This window comes from Phyllobates terribilis, unplaced genomic scaffold, assembly GCF_046119375.1.
Source record: "Phyllobates terribilis strain yellow unplaced genomic scaffold, ASM4611937v1 Scaffold_1__5_contigs__length_1240528914, whole genome shotgun sequence".
Classification (NCBI taxonomy): Eukaryota; Metazoa; Chordata; class Amphibia; order Anura; family Dendrobatidae; genus Phyllobates; species Phyllobates terribilis.
Window position 1 is genome coordinate 84605981 of NW_027362761.1, and position 15758 is coordinate 84621738.

General features: G+C 45.5%; 1 protein-coding gene across 2 annotated transcripts in view; it reads right to left on the minus strand.

Moving 5' to 3' along the window:
- The window catches only part of GRIN3A (glutamate ionotropic receptor NMDA type subunit 3A), an 847513-nt gene that overhangs the window by 66097 nt on the left and 765658 nt on the right, over positions 1 to 15758 (minus strand). The window lies entirely within an intron of this gene.

Here is a 15758-nt window from a genome sequence, read left to right on the forward strand (position 1 = left end):
AGATAAACATGATTAGTAATTTTAAATCTGGTGGAGCTTAGTATAGATGGCCTAATAGAATCAGTACCGCACACTGCTACAAAGCCCAAATTATTTTGCAACCAAGATACAGATAAACATGATTAGTAATTTTAAATCTGGTGGAGCTAAGTATAGATGGCCTAATAGAATCAGTACTTCACACTGCAACAAAGCCCAAATTATTTTCCAGCCAAGATACAGATAAACATGATTAGTAATTTGAAAGCTTAAAAAGGTTGGTGAGGTGATTTTAGGCAATCATCAAGCTTTTACTCTCCCCAGGATGACACAGGGGTAGAAAAGTCATTTCGGATCCATGATTTGTTCATCTTTATGAGCGTGAGTGTGTCTACATTATCAGTGGAGAGCCGCGTGCGCTTATCTGTCAGCACACCACCAGCAGCGCTGAACACACGTTCAGATAGAACGCTAGCTGCGGGGCATGACAAGATCTCCAAGGCGTAAGTGACTTGCTCTGGCCATTTATCCAGATTGGAAGCCCAAAAAGAGCAAGGGTCCAGTGACACAGTCATGGCTTCAATGTTTGCTTGGAGATACTCCTGTACCATCGCCTCTAGGCGTTGACTATGTTTCAGACTTCTTGTCTCCTGTGGCCTTGCAAAGGATGGGCTAAAAATGTTGTGAAATTATTCTGCAAAATTGAGGTTACCAGCAGATACTGTGTTTCTGTTACTGTTTGAGTGCTGAACACTCGACGGTCCCACGGTTGGCAAGATGGAACTGTGAGATTCACTACATGCACCACTGGTGTTTTGTGGAAAAGCACATTTAAGATTCTGCAACAGTCTCTGCTGATACTCCTGCATGCGTGCATCCCTTTCTATGGCAGGAATAATTTCTGCAAATTTACTTTTGTACCGGGGATCTAACAGTGTGGCAATCCAGTAGTCAGGATTATTTCTAATTCTCACAATTCGAGGGTCATGTTGCAGGTAGTGCAGCAAGAAGGCACTCATGTGTCTTGCGCATCCAGGAGCACCAAGTCCCTGTTGTGTTGGTGGCGAGGTAACAATCATGCTTCCTTCCTCTGTCCTCTCCCCCCAACCTCGCACAACAGAAATGTGATCAAGGTCTGACTCATCTGATTGGTCTTCCATCAGTTCATCCTCCACTTCTTCCTGGGCTCCTGCACCTTCCTCACTAGTATGGCTGCTACCATGCGCCCTGGTAAAACCATCTCCCCCACCCTCACATGCCTGCCGCCTTGGTGCTGCCAACCGTCTGGACCTTGCAGATGTTAGCCCTTCCGCATACAATTCCTCCTCCTCTACTTCCTCCACCTCCTCTTGTGCCACCACCTGACTCCCAATTCTGTTTAACATGTGCTCCAGCATGTAAATCACCGGAATAGTCATGCTGATAATGGCATCATCAGCACTAAACATCTTCGTCGCCATTTCAAAACTGTGCAGAAGGGTGCATAGGTCCCTAATCTGAGACCATTCCTCCAGCGTGATTTGCCCCACCTCTGGATCTCGTTGGCCCAGGCTATACGTCAGAACGTATTGCACCAGGGCTTGTCGGTGCTGCCACCGTCGCTGCAACATGTGCAGAGTTGAATTCCACCGGGTAGGCACATCGCATTTTATCCGGTGAAGTGCCAGGCCCAACGACTTCTGTAGAGATGTAAGTCGCTGAGCTGCGGGATGCGAACGGCGGAAGTGAGCACATACGACCGTGCCCTCTGCAGAAGGCCATCTAGTCCGGGATAGTGGGCTAAAAATTGCTGGACAACCAGGTTCAACACGTGAGCCATACAAGGCATGTGTGTGACATTGCCCCGGCGAAGGGCCGCACCCAGGTTTGCAGCATTGTCACACACGGCCTTCCCTGGTTTCAGGTCCAGTGGAGTCAACCATTCATGAAATTGGTTCTCCAGAGCTGACCACAACTCCTCAGCTGTGTGACTCACATTTCCCAGACATTTCAAAGTAAAAACCGCCTGATGACGTTGAGCCCTACTGCCAGCATAGTAAGAAGGTGTGCAGGATCCCTTCTGCGCAGTTAGAAAGCTTGTGGCATGACCAGACAGGCTTTGGGTGCAGGTGGAGGACCGAGAAGAGGTTGAGGAGGTAGAAGCAGTGGAGGAACTTTGAGATAAAGAAGATTGACACACAACTCGTGGGGATGGCAAGACTTGGACAGTAGCCCCTTGTCCTGCTGTCACCATAGTTACCCAGTGCCCAGTCAGCGACATGTAACGCCCCTGTCCATGCCTACTCGTCCAAGTGTCTGTGGTGAAATGCACCCTGTCACACACAGAGTTTCTCAAAGAAGCGGTGTTGTTGTGTGTGACATGCTGGTGGAGCGCAGGCACACCTTTCTTTGAGAAGTAGTGCCGACTGGGAATCTGGTACTGGGGCACTGCGACGGACATAAGGTCTCGAAAGTCCTCTGTGTCCACCAGGCGGAAAGGCAGCATTTCTGTAGCCAAGAGCTTGCAGATGGTGAAATTCAACCTCTTAGCTTTCTCATGGCTAGGAGGAAATGGTCTTTCACTTGTCCACATCTGAGGGACCGAGGGCTGGCTGTTGTGCTTAGACGGGGTTGATAAGGGTGTCCCCGGCAAACTGCCGGTCTGTGAGGAAGATGCAGGCGGACATGTTAGGTTGCCTTGATCCAAAGGTGGTGCTATCGATGTCGGACAGCGCTCAACACCAGCTGGTGTTACCACCTCCAAAGAAAATGATGACCTGCCAATCACGCTTGCTGTTGCGGATAAAGAGGTGGCAGGTCTGCGTCCCAAAACAGGTTTGACTGCTGTCCCCCCAGTTACAGAGGATGAAGAGGCCGCAGATGCACAATATGTGGCAGACGGTGGTTGGCCCGGCCGGCTAGGCCGCATTGTAGCACAGTGAGCTTCCCACTGCAACTTATGCTTCATGTCCATGTGCCGGTTCATGCATGAAGTACTCAAACTATGTATTTTTTGGCCTCTACTTAGCTTTTGCTGACAAATGTTACAGATAACACGAGTTGGGTCATCTTTATCGATCTGAAAAAATGCCCAGGATATGCAAGGCTTAGCACCCATGTGACCTGAAGAGCCACCACGACTTGTGGTCAGAGGCAGAGTTGTGTTTGAGGATGCAGTTGTTGACGTGCTTCCAGTACTACGTCTCTGTCCAGGAAGGCGCAACCTGACCTCGTCGTCACTAGCATTCTCCTCCACCTTCTCTGCTGACCTCATCTCTTGGCTGACTGTGAGTTGACAGTAAGTGGGATCTCCAACCTCATCATCATCACCCTGTGTGTTATCACACCCGTCATCCTCAGAGCCAACCTGTTCCTGCCCTGACAAAAAACTAAAGTTGTCGCTCCAATCAGGTATTTGAGTCTCATCATCATCTTCCTCATTGTCTCAACCAACAGGAGTTACAGTTTGGGAATGAGGGTCTACATTATGGTCAGAACCTTCTGCGTCTGGTCCTGGATCCGACTCATAAAGATTCTGGGCATCAGTGCAAATCATTTTCTCATCTGGATTCACAGAAGCGCTGGAGCCGACCTCTGATTCCCAGGCTATAGTATGAGTAAACAGCTCTGCAGACTCAACCATCTGTTCTACCTCATACTCAGACGGGCAGCAGGAGATTTGGGAGCTGTGAGGAAGCAAGTGCGATTGGGTTAACACCTCTGAGGACTGGAGTATTTGTGATGTTGAAGTTGATGTGGAGGAGAGCCCACTTAAAGGAGCACTTGATATCCGTTGAAGCACCTGCTGTTTTTCTGCCTCATCTGGAATTTGTAGCGATGGGCGTGACCGTAAGAAAGGGATCTTATCACATTGTCCGCTAAAAGAAGTAGACATTTTAGTTTGGCTGGAAGATGGTCTTTCTTCTGCAGATGTTACTGTTGCTTTAACACCTACCCCACGGACACAACCATTTTTCCCCTTCCCAACACGCCTATTCCCCTTTCCACCAGCAGCAGGCCTTTTCCACTCATTTTCGTGGTTAACTAATTCACAACTTACGAGTTGTTGCACAAAAAAATAATGGATGGGAACCGAGCAGAGCTGAGTGGCCAAACTGTTGTATTAGGCCAATACTATTGGCTGGGTTAGATGCAGAAAAAAATTATATTCAATTTGCAACCTGATGGAGGTCAGTATAGATGGACTAATAGAACAAGTCCCACACACTGCTAGAAGCCCAAATATTTTTTCAGAGCAAGATGCAGAAAAAAATTATATTCAATTTGCAACCTGATGGAGGTCAGTATAGATGGACTAATAGACCAAGTCCCACACACTGCTAGAAGCCCAAATATTTTTTCAGCGCTAGATGCAGAAAAAAATTATATTCAATTTGCAACCTGATGGAGGTCAGTATAGATGGATTAATAGACCAAGACCCACACACTGCTTGAAGCCCAAATATTTTTTCAGAGCTAGATGCAGATAAAAATTATTTTTAATTTGCAACCTGATGGAGGTCAGTATAGATGGACTAATAGACCAAGTCCCACACACTGCTAGAAGCCCAAATATTTTTTCAGAGCTAGATACAGAAAAAAATTATATTCAATTTGCAACCTGATGGAGGTCAGTATTGATGGACTAATAGACCAAGTCCCACACACTGCTAGAAGCCCAAATATTTTTTCAGAGCTAGATGCAGAAAAAAATTATATTCAATTTGCAACCTGATGGAGGTCAGTATAGATGGACAAATAGACCAAGTCCCACACACTGCTAGAAGCCCAAATATTTTTTCAGAGCTAGATGCAGAAAAAAATTATATTCAATTTGCAACCTGATGGAGGTCAGTATAGATGTACTAATAGACCAAGTCCCACACACTGCTAGAAGCCCAAATATTTTTTCAGAGCTGGATGCAGAAAAAAATTATATTCAATTTGCAACCTGATGGAGGTCAGTATAGATGGACTAATAGACCAAGTCCCACACACTGCTGGAAGACCAATTATTTTTTCAGAGCTAGATGCAGATAAAAATTATTTTTAATTTGCAACCTGATGGAGGTCAGTATAGATGGACTAATAGACCAAGTCCCACACACTGCTAGAAGCCCAAATATTTTTTCAGAGCTAGATACAGAAAAAAATTATATTCAATTTGCAACCTGATGGAGGTCAGTATTGATGGACTAATAGACCAAGTCCCACACACTGCTAGAAGCCCAAATATTTTTTCAGAGCTAGATGCAGAAAAAAATTATATTCAATTTGCAACCTGATGGAGGTCAGTATAGATGGACTAATAGACCAAGTCCCACACACTGCTAGAAGCCCAAATATTTTTTCAGAGCTAGATGCAGAAAAAAATTATATTCAATTTGCAACCTGATGGAGGTCGGTATAGATGGACTAATAGACCAAGTCCCACACACTGCTAGAAGCCCAAATATTTTTTCAGAGCTAGATGCAGAAAAAAATTATATTCAATTTGCAACCTGATGGAGGTCAGTATAGATGGACTAATAGACCAAGTCCCACACACTGCTGGAAGACCAATTATTTTTTCAGAGCTAGATGCAGATAAAAATTATTTTTAATTTGCAACCTGATGAAGGTCAGTATAGATGGACTAATAGACCAAGTCCCACACACTGCTAGAAGCCCAAATATTTTTTCAGAGCTAGATGCAGAAAAAAATTATATTGAATTTGCAACCTGATGGAGGTCAGTGTAGATGGACTAATAGAACAAGTCCCACACACTGCTAGAAGCCCAAATATTTTTTCAGAGCTAGATGCAGATAAAAATTATTTTTAATTTGCAACCTGATGGAGGTCAGTATAGATGGACTAATAGACCAAGTCCCACACACTGCTAGAAGCCCAAATATTTTTTCAGAGCTAGATGCAGAAAAAAATTATGTTCAATTTGCAACCTGGTGGAGGTCAGTATAGATGGACTAATAGAGCAAGTCCCACACACTGCTAGAAGCCCAAATATTTTTTCAGAGGTAGATGCAGAAAAAAATTATATTCAATTTGTAACCTGATGGAGGTCAGTATAGATGGACTAATAGAATGATGCTATGCCCAAAAGATTTTACTTCACTAGGTGCAGTAAAAAAATTGGTATTCTATACACAGGTGGGGTAGCTTGCAACACAGATAGGCTACTCCACTGACTAACACACTCTGCAATAGGCCAAAAAGGATTAGCTTTGCTAGATTTAGCCAAATGCTGTGAAAAAATCTTGCACAGCACTTGCACAGACCTGCCTGGCAAAAACTGATAGGAACTGATGTAACTTAGTCCAGAAAAGGACTACAATTACAATTATTCTTTACTCCCAACCTATCTATTTAAGAGCACAGACCTGCCTGATAAAAGTCGTAGGAAATGATGTAACCTAGTCCTTAAAAGGACTGCAATCACAACTCTTCCCTACTCCCAAGCTATCTGTAGATTTGTGCGAAAATTGGCTTGAAATTAACAAGGTATAGCGCACACAGCAACAGCAGTGCCATCTAACATGCAGCTGCAGCAGTGAGAAAATGGTGGCGACGGGGAAAATGGCTGGGTCTTATAGGGCAAGGACATGTGACATACACTGCCAATGACACATGCCCTTGCTTGTGTGAAAAAAATCACTTTGCTCCGTGTGTGCATCTGATAGGCTGACAGACTGCACCTCCCCACTGTAAATGCGGGAAAGAGAAAAAAAATTGAAGATCTTCATTATTCCTGCAGAGATTCATCCCCTGCCCCTCCCCCCACCCCGCTGTACACTCAAACTGCGTATTAACATTAATTTTCATCATTACTGAGAAAAAATCCAGTTATGATTTTGGTGCACGAACAGTTATCGAACATAACCTCGAACAGCCGAATTTTTTTCAAATCGTTCGTGTTCGCCGAACGACTCGAACACCGCCCAAAACAGCTCGAATTTGAGATTTGCGAACAGTTCGAGTTGAACAACGCTCATCTCTAGTCAGTTCTCAATTAAATCCATTATAAACTCTTATAGGGGACTTGAATCCTATAAAAATCATACCTACAGAAGATATTTAAATTATTTTTTTTTATAATTATTATTATTTATTATTATAGCGTCATTTACTCCATGGCGTTTTACATGTGAACAAGGGGTATACATAGCAAAAACAATTACAAAATGAGAGAGCGACTGGCACAGGAAAAGAGAGGACCCTGCCAGTGAGGGCTCACAATTTAAATGGGATGGGTGAGGGTACAGAAGAAAGTTTTTATCCTCCTTATATATTGTAGTCATCATATTATATAACATGGTGTGCTTACAATTGCTCATTTTTCCTTTCTACGCAGTTAATTCTCTTTCTTCTATTTAAAAACAGGAAGTCTCTTCTCCCTCTATTAGTTATCCTCCTCTTCAACTCCTGACCCAGCTTCTCCACTCCTCCCTCTGGCAGGCACTTTTTCAGTGATGACTCATGCAGGGAAAAGAGACTTCCTGTTTCTACATAGAGCTTAGAAGGATTCAGCTAGTCTGTTTTTAATTATGTGATGTCATAGACATAATAGAAAAGAGAAGAATTATCTGGGTAGAAGGGCAAAATGAGCAATTGTAAGTAAACAGTGCTATATAATATGATGACTGCAAAATATTAAGTGTATAAAAATTTTGATAGGAGTGCTTCTTTCTCAGCATTTCAAGGAGCACTGCCTGTATTGAACCCTCAGCCCTGTATGCACTATTACAGGAGCCAAGAACTCACACACTGTATGTGTGCATAGACAGGCTCTGTTCCCCCTATGCTGTCTGCACTAACACTGTGAGTTTTTAGCTTCTGCAATGTCAGTGTGTCCAGGGTTTGGGATTCACAATAGGCAGCTCTCTTTGGAGTGCTGTTATTAATCACTATCGGAGGACGGAGGATGGTAATTTACTAAGTGGAATGGTGCACTGAGCATTTGGCCATGGCAAAGGTGCACTGAAGTACCCTCATTTATATTTCTAATGAAATGTCTTTTACATAAAATAATTAAAACCTGTACCACATATTAATAGGGGTAAGTCATGTACAGTATATGAAAGTGTAAATGGTTTAATTTGAGAATCCTTTAAAGATGAATCTACATTTTAATTGGTTGTCTCATATAAAGAACCCTTTATTGCATACATTATGGTAATTACCACTTATAATTCCAGAGCTGCTTACAGTGGCTTTTGTTGATCACCATTTACTTCCCCGATGGGTATGGAGGGAAATTCATGGCTTTCCCTATTGATGTCAACTTAACACCCATGACTCTGAAGCTTTCAGCTTTCTTCAGTATATATAGTTAAATAGCTATTTACAGTAGGATAAAAAAAAACTTAGGTCCGTCACGTTCAACCTTTCTCTTCCAGTTATAAAGAAGGTTGTCTTTGCAACTTCCCTTTAAAGGGGTTGCCCACAGTGTTTTTTTTTAAATCATGGATTGATTAAAAATAATAAATAAAGGCAAACTCATGTTCAAGTGACTCCCGAAGAGCCAGCTAATGTCACTGCAGAGGTGTCCTCCAGTTCCGGGACCTGCTCAGTTTGGAAATCGCAGCAGCCTACAATTAGCTGCAGCGGTCTGGTGACAAGAAGAGTTCTTCATTGTGGAAACATCAGATAACATGCTCTTCTAGTCACCAGATCACAGCAGCTTATTCCAGTCTGCGGCAGTGTTTGGTCAGACTGAACTACCAGAGCTTTTGAAGACCTCTTGAGCACCCTGCACTTAATCTATTTGTACTCTTAAATGTAAGTAAGTCTTTTAATCAATCGATACTAGTGATGGGCGAGCACTAAAATGCTCGGATGCTCGTTTCTCGGGTCGAGCACACTGGAATACTCGGGTGTTTGATTACCCAAAGTAAGTCTATAGGAAACTCGAGCATTTTTCAGGCGGCTCCCCCCAGCGGTCTGCAGAGGGCCTAAAATTGCCCAAATCGATGGGAACAGTGCTCAATTTGCATGGAGAAGACCCCTGGAAGCATTTCTGACTCCCAGGTCACTGCTGTCAGCAATGTTGTCAGAGTATTACGCCACTTTTACGGACTCACAATAAAACATACAAAAACGAAACCAAAATGGATTTTCCAGGGAAATATGTTAAGGAACATCCTTTCCATGGTAATGACTTGTATATAAGGCAAAGTAAATAACCAAAAACAAAAATACTCCTCCACACCATAGGCTATGTTCACATGAAGCATTTTTCATGTATTTTTGCACTTTTGTATTGCTTTCAACTGTGACAAATGCCGGGAAATGTCATTTTAACATTTTATAACCTTATCTGGCCATGTGGTGTGTGCGACATGATCAGACACATCCTGTTTCATTTATGAAGGAGGGACTCTGAAAGTCACAAATCCTATTTTTATAGGGCCATCAGGCGGCCTTTACTGTTTTTAAAGGGCGAGCAGTCGACCCTCACTATTTTTAGAGAGCCATCAGCCGGCTATGCTTTGTTCTTCCCATTACTAAAGAGTGGGTCTCCTATACTGTTATTGTGTATGCAGTGAGTGGTAGGGCTGCCCAAAATTTGGAGGCACTCCAATGCCCTTTGCAAGAGATGTGGGGGTCAGAGAGCCTCCTGAAAACAATGCTCCCATTATTAGGAAGTGGGTCTCCCATTGTGTTTGCCTATGCAGTGAATGCAAGGGTTGCCAAAAATTTGGACCTACTCCAATGCCCCTTGGAAGAGACGTAGAGGGCCTCATGAAAAAATGTTCCCATTATTAGGAAGTGGGTCTCCCATAGTGTTGGCCTATGCAGTGAATGCAAAGGTTGCCAAAAATTGGGAGGCACTCCAATGCCCCTTGGAAGAGACGTAGAGGGCCTCATGAAAAAATTTTCCCATTATTAGGAAGTGGGTCTCCGATAGTGTTGGCCTATGCAGTGAATGCAAGGGTTGCCAACAATTTGGACCTAATCCAATGCCCCATGGAAGAGACGTAGAGGAGGGCCTCCTGAAAAAAAATGTTCCCATTATTAGGAAGTGGGTCTCCCATAGTGTTGGACTATGCAGTGAATGTGACGTGCCCCCTGGGCCGTGGGGATACCCGGAGCCGGGCCTTGTAAATGCTGGGGGTTGTAGTCACCGTGGCGGCGACCCGGTCCGTGACCCAGGGCGGTCAAACAAGGGTAGTTTATGTATAGTCCGACTACGCCACCTGTGGGATGCGGTTATTGGGAACCGCCGCTGTGGAGCAGTCCGCTGAAGCTGGTGTTATGTGCAGCAAGGTGATGTGACTCCCCACAGGAAGTGTGGAGCTTCAGGGCAGCGTGTATGGATGATGGTGGTGATAGTGTCGGGATCAGTAATGATAGCACAGAGTCGTTGCAGTGCAGTCCTGGGGTCTTTACTGGTGGCAATTATATAGGCACCAACGGGAGTACTTGCTAGGGGTGAAGACCTGGTCAGTCTGGGAGCAATCCAAGAATCCTCCTGGCCAGGAGGAGTTGTAGGCCTGCCGTTCTGACTGTACTCTTTGGCTATCCCGCTTATAGTCATGTTGTAGCCCACGTCCCTGAGTGTAACATGCTGTGCTCACCCGTATGGCTGGTGACTCGGACCTCGTGGATTCCTTGCTCCTCAGTGGCGGTACAGGTCCTTTCGTGTGGCTGAGCCTCCGGGCTTCTGTGGGCCAGGAAACCTGCAATCTCCTGCCCTGCGGTATCTGCTGCTGGGCCTGAATGGTCCCACAGCCTCGGACTCCGGTGTCTGGTCCTCTGTGTATACTGGCCAGGACGAGCTAACTCCAGCTCCAGTCCCTGGCTCCTTGCTCCTTTGTGTCCTATCTGACTCCTGACACTAGACTCGACTGACTAACCCCGCCTCCAGATCCAGTTATATAGGGCAGGTTCCTCCCCTTTCTGGTCTGGAGCAGGAGGTGTTGCTTGTAATGTGTTCCTGGCCAGGAAACCCCTGTTTTGCTACCAGACATGGTATTACTACCACTGTGGCAACCAGACCCTCTGGGGTGCCGCAAATGCAAAGGCTGCCAAAAATTGGGAGGCACTCCAATGACCCTTGGAAGAGATGTGGAGGAGGGCCTCATAAAAAAATGTTCCCATTAGAAAGGAGCGGGTCTCCTATACTTGTAATAACCATGCACTAAGTGTATGGGCTGACAAACATTTACCCCTGGGGGGTATACATGAACATACTGTATAAATTTTTTTTTTTTTACGGACGTCATAAACACCCTGCAAAAAAATTATGTGGGTGTTGCATCACGGACCACGGTTACATTGGTGACATGGTGATGGAGGATGAGGATGAGGAGAAGGAGGAGAAGCAGGAGGAGGACAAGAGCAAATAGCCAAAATCAGGAAGCGGTGTTCCCCTGCCTCTGATTGATTGGAGATTTGTCTCTCTCGCCTGTAGTCCTTGGTTGTCCAGCAAACTGTGACCTCTGCCTCCAGCGTTTTCAGATGGGAACTTTTTCATAGTTCCGCAACAAGGGCCTTTTGGTACTGTCCCATTTTTGTACACCTGTCTGCCTCAGGAATAAGAGATATAAAGTTATCCTTGTAGTGTGGGTCTAGAAGTGTCACCAACCAGTAATGACTGCCACCCAAAATTTTGAGAACGCGAAGGTTACGGGAAAGACAGCATAACGTAAACTCAGCCATGCGTGCCAGACTGCTAACAGGCAAGACTTCTGTGTCCTCACCAAGAGGACGACTGACCATGCTCTCCTCCTCCTCTCTGTCCTCAGGCCATCCACACTGAATAGATGGTATGACAATTGTGCAGGTAGTACCGTTTATAGCACATGAAACTAGCTCCTGTTCTTCCTCCTCCTCTTCCTCATTGTCACCCAATCCACGTTGGGATGAGATGATGCTGGGCTGCGTGTAATCACCGTGTATGGTTCCTTGCACCATCTCATTGTGCTCCGCCTGCAAGGCATCCTCTTTGATTGTGAGAAGAGAGTGTTTCAGAAGACAGAGAAGTGGGATGGTAATGCTAATTACGGTGTCATCGCTGCTCACCATCTTGGTGGGGTCTTCAAAGTTTTGGAGGATGATACATATGTCTGACATCCATGTGCACTCCTGAGGTCTTATGTGTGGAGTCTGAACTGAATACCGATGTCCTTGTTGATGCTGGTACTCAACAACTGCCCTCTTCTGCTCACAAATCCTTCCTAACATCTGCAGTGTAGAGTTCCAACGCGTGGGAACATCACACACCAGTCTGTGAGCCGGAAGCTGCAAATGTTGCTGAAACATGGCAAGGGTGGCGGAAGCTGTAGGTGACTTTCTAAAATGGGCACACAAGCGGTCTATTTTAAGAAGAAGATCCGGCAGCTCCGGGTATGATTTGAGAAACCACTGAACCATGAGGTTAAGCACATGGGCCAGGCATGGCACGTATGTGAGTTCGCCTCGCCTCAGAGCCGCCACCTGGTTCCGGCCATTGTCACACATGACCATGCCTGGCTGTAGGTTCAGCGGTGTGAGACACAGATCTGCCTGCTCTTTTAGAGCTGTCCATGACTCTTCAGTATTGTGCGGTTTGTCACCTAAGCATATTAGCTTCAGCACAGCCTGTTGCCGCTTGGCCGAGGCAGTGCTGCAAGCTTTCAGATTGTGACTGATGTGGTCATTTCAGAGATGGAGCCTAAGGAGGAGGAGGAGGCTGAGGAGGATGAGGTGTAGACCGTGGGGGCAACCCTGATTGACCTAGGGCCCGCAATCCTTGGCGTCGGGAGGACAATTTCCGTACCAAGGTCTGACTGGGTCCCGGCTTCCACTATTTTAACCTAGTGTGCCGTCAGCGAGATGTACCGTCCCTGCCCACAAGCGCTTGTCCACGTGTCCATTTTAAGGTGGACTTTCTCGGTAACTGGGATGTTGACGGCACGGCTAATGTTTTGGGACATGTGCTTGTGTAATGCGGGGACAGCACACCGTGAGAAATAGTGGCGGCTGGGGACCGAGTACCGTGGGACGGCCGCCACCATCAGGTTGCGGAATGCTTCCGTCTCTACGAGCCTAAAATGCAACATTTTCAGCTCAAGCAGTCGTAAAATGTGTGAATTTAGTAGTGCGACCGGTGTGGCGTTGGCTGCAAATTTGAACTTGCGTTTCAAGGACTGGAGTATGGACAACTGAATGCTGCGCTGGGACAAGCACGTGGACGTGCTTCCTGATGCTGCTACTTGAGAGTGTGCAATGACATTTGCAGGGCAGGAGGCATCTTCGCATGCACCATGGACAGGGGATTGGCTTGCATGCACAATTGCAAAAGAAGCAGTGGTGCCACCCGCAGACACTGTTCCTGGACCCTGGGGTTCGGCCCACAAAGTTGAGTGCTTTGCTGCCATGTGCTTGATCATGCTGGTGGTGGTCAGGCTGGTCATTTTGCCACCCCTGCTGATGCTGGCCTGGTAAGTGGTGCAAATAGCATTTTTGGGGTTATCGGCAGTCTTTAAAAAACAACCAGGCTCGGGAAGACCTGAAAGTTGTACTGGCAACTTCCTTTGTGTTGGTGTTACGGGGAACGGTTGCCTGCCTTCTGTCTGCATCCACCACACTGCTTCTTCCTGCCTGTTGGGGTGCTCTGCCTCTCTTCCCCTGTGTGCTGCTGTCCTCACTCTGCATGTGCTCCTGCCAGGTTGGGTCAGTTACTATACCATTCACGTCCTCGTCTTCCATTTCTGCACCCTGGTCCTCCTCTTGACTTTGTGGCAATTGTGTCTCATCATCGTCCACCTCTTGTGACATTTTCCCTCCGTCACCTTCGTGTGACCGTGGCTGCTTAAATATTTGGACATCGCTGCATGCGATCTCCTCTTGCCCCGCTTCAACTGGACCAGGCGAGAGGCCCGTATCTATAAATGGAAAACTGAACAGCTCTTCGGAGTGTCCAAGTGTGGTATCAGTTGTCTCCGGGCACTCGGCATGGTGGGTGGAAGGAGGATCAGGGTGAGGAATATGCGGTCCAGATTCATGGCTACTGAGACCATGTGGAAGACAGGGTGGTGGCGGTGGTGGCAAAATGACTGGAAGCATTATCCGCTATCCAACCAACAACCTTTTGACGATGCTCTGGGTTCAATAGAGGTGTGCTGCGGTTCCCTAGGAATTGGGACAGAAAGTTTGGGCGAGAAGATGTCGGTGTTTGTTGTGGCACAATTTCAGCTTGCCCACGGCCTAGGCCTCTGCATGCACCATCACCATCATCATCATGTCCAGTTCCCCGTCCCTTGCCACGTGCCTTGCCCATTTTAAATGGTTTTAAATATCTGGCCTGTAGGTAACTATTTTGAACAGCAAACCGGTGTCAAAAACATTGATGACACACTGAAAATTTTTTTTTAATGGAGGCCAGAAATGGCAGAATTTTCTGAAAATGTATATGTGATCCGTGTAACGAAGAAACTACAGTTTTAAATAGCTGACCTGTAGGTAACAATTTTGAACAGCGATGACCTCGTGTCAATAACTTCACTGACAAACTGCAACAAAATTTAAATGGAGGCCAGAAATAGCTGAATTTGGAGCAAATTTATATGTGATCCGTGTGATGGAGAAACCACAGTTTTAAATACCTGGCCTGTAGGTAACTATTTTTAGCAGCAAACTGGTGTCAAAAGCTTCACTGACACACTGCAGCAAAATTTTAATGGAGGCCAGAAATGGCAGTATTTTCAGCGCAATTATATGTGATCTGTATGACGGCCAAACCACAGTTTTAAATATCTGGATTTTTAGCACTGTAATATGGAAATGTACTGGCTGTATTCTGCACTGCCAACAAGCAAATGGCGCAGATAAACGGTGTTCTCTGGATTGCTTTTTAAGCAAACAATGAGGATTAAGATCCAAAAAAAATTATTCCTTTCCCCTAAGACCTTGGCCTATGTCTAGAAATGTCTAACAACAGCAGCAGACAAAACTAGAATGGATTCTCTTGTGCTATATGCCCTGTAGTCTGCTATATACACTGCCTGCTTGCCTATATACACTGCCTGTCTGATATCTCTGCAGATGGATTAGTCCTCAGAATGACTGTTTGTTGAGATGGATATGTGTAATACGCTACTGTTCTACCTACAGTACCTAATAAACAAGTGAATCTCTCCCTAGCTCAGCAGCACCTCTGCCTACACTGTCTGATTGCGGAATAGACTGACGAGCTCAGCGGTGCCAGGTCTGATTTAGACCTGATGACGCTGTGCAGCCAGCCAATCACTGTAATGGCTGCGGCATTACAGTGAGTGGCAGGCGATCCCTGCATGTTCATTGGCTCTGTAAAAAGCGCCAAACATGTAGGGCAGGGACCCAAACATCCGCCCGAGCATTTCGCAAGTACTCGGCGAACTCCGAGCATCTCGAGTACTGAGATGCTCGGACGAGTACCGAGTACTTGCGAGTATGCTCGCTCATCACTAATCGATACCTAAGAAAAGAAATAATAATTCACTGTCAGACAACCCCTTAAAGGCTCATTACACTAAGCACGTATAGTGTTATAAGAAACTGTGTGAAAATATGTTTTGACTTTTTCTGAAAATAAAGTTGTATTGGTGAACATGTCCTTATCCATGTATGCAGCTCTTGGGATGTGATGTAAACAGTCATCCCAATGTACATAGTTTGTTAAAATAACTTTTAACCATTCCTAAGCCCATGTGTACCATCTATCCATCACTAATCTAATGTAAAGGCAACATTAACTTTTAAGGCAAGCATTTATTTCAAAGCTGCAATTAAGGCATATTTTAATTTTTGCTTTTCAGTTTGAAAAAAAGTCCCTTTAAA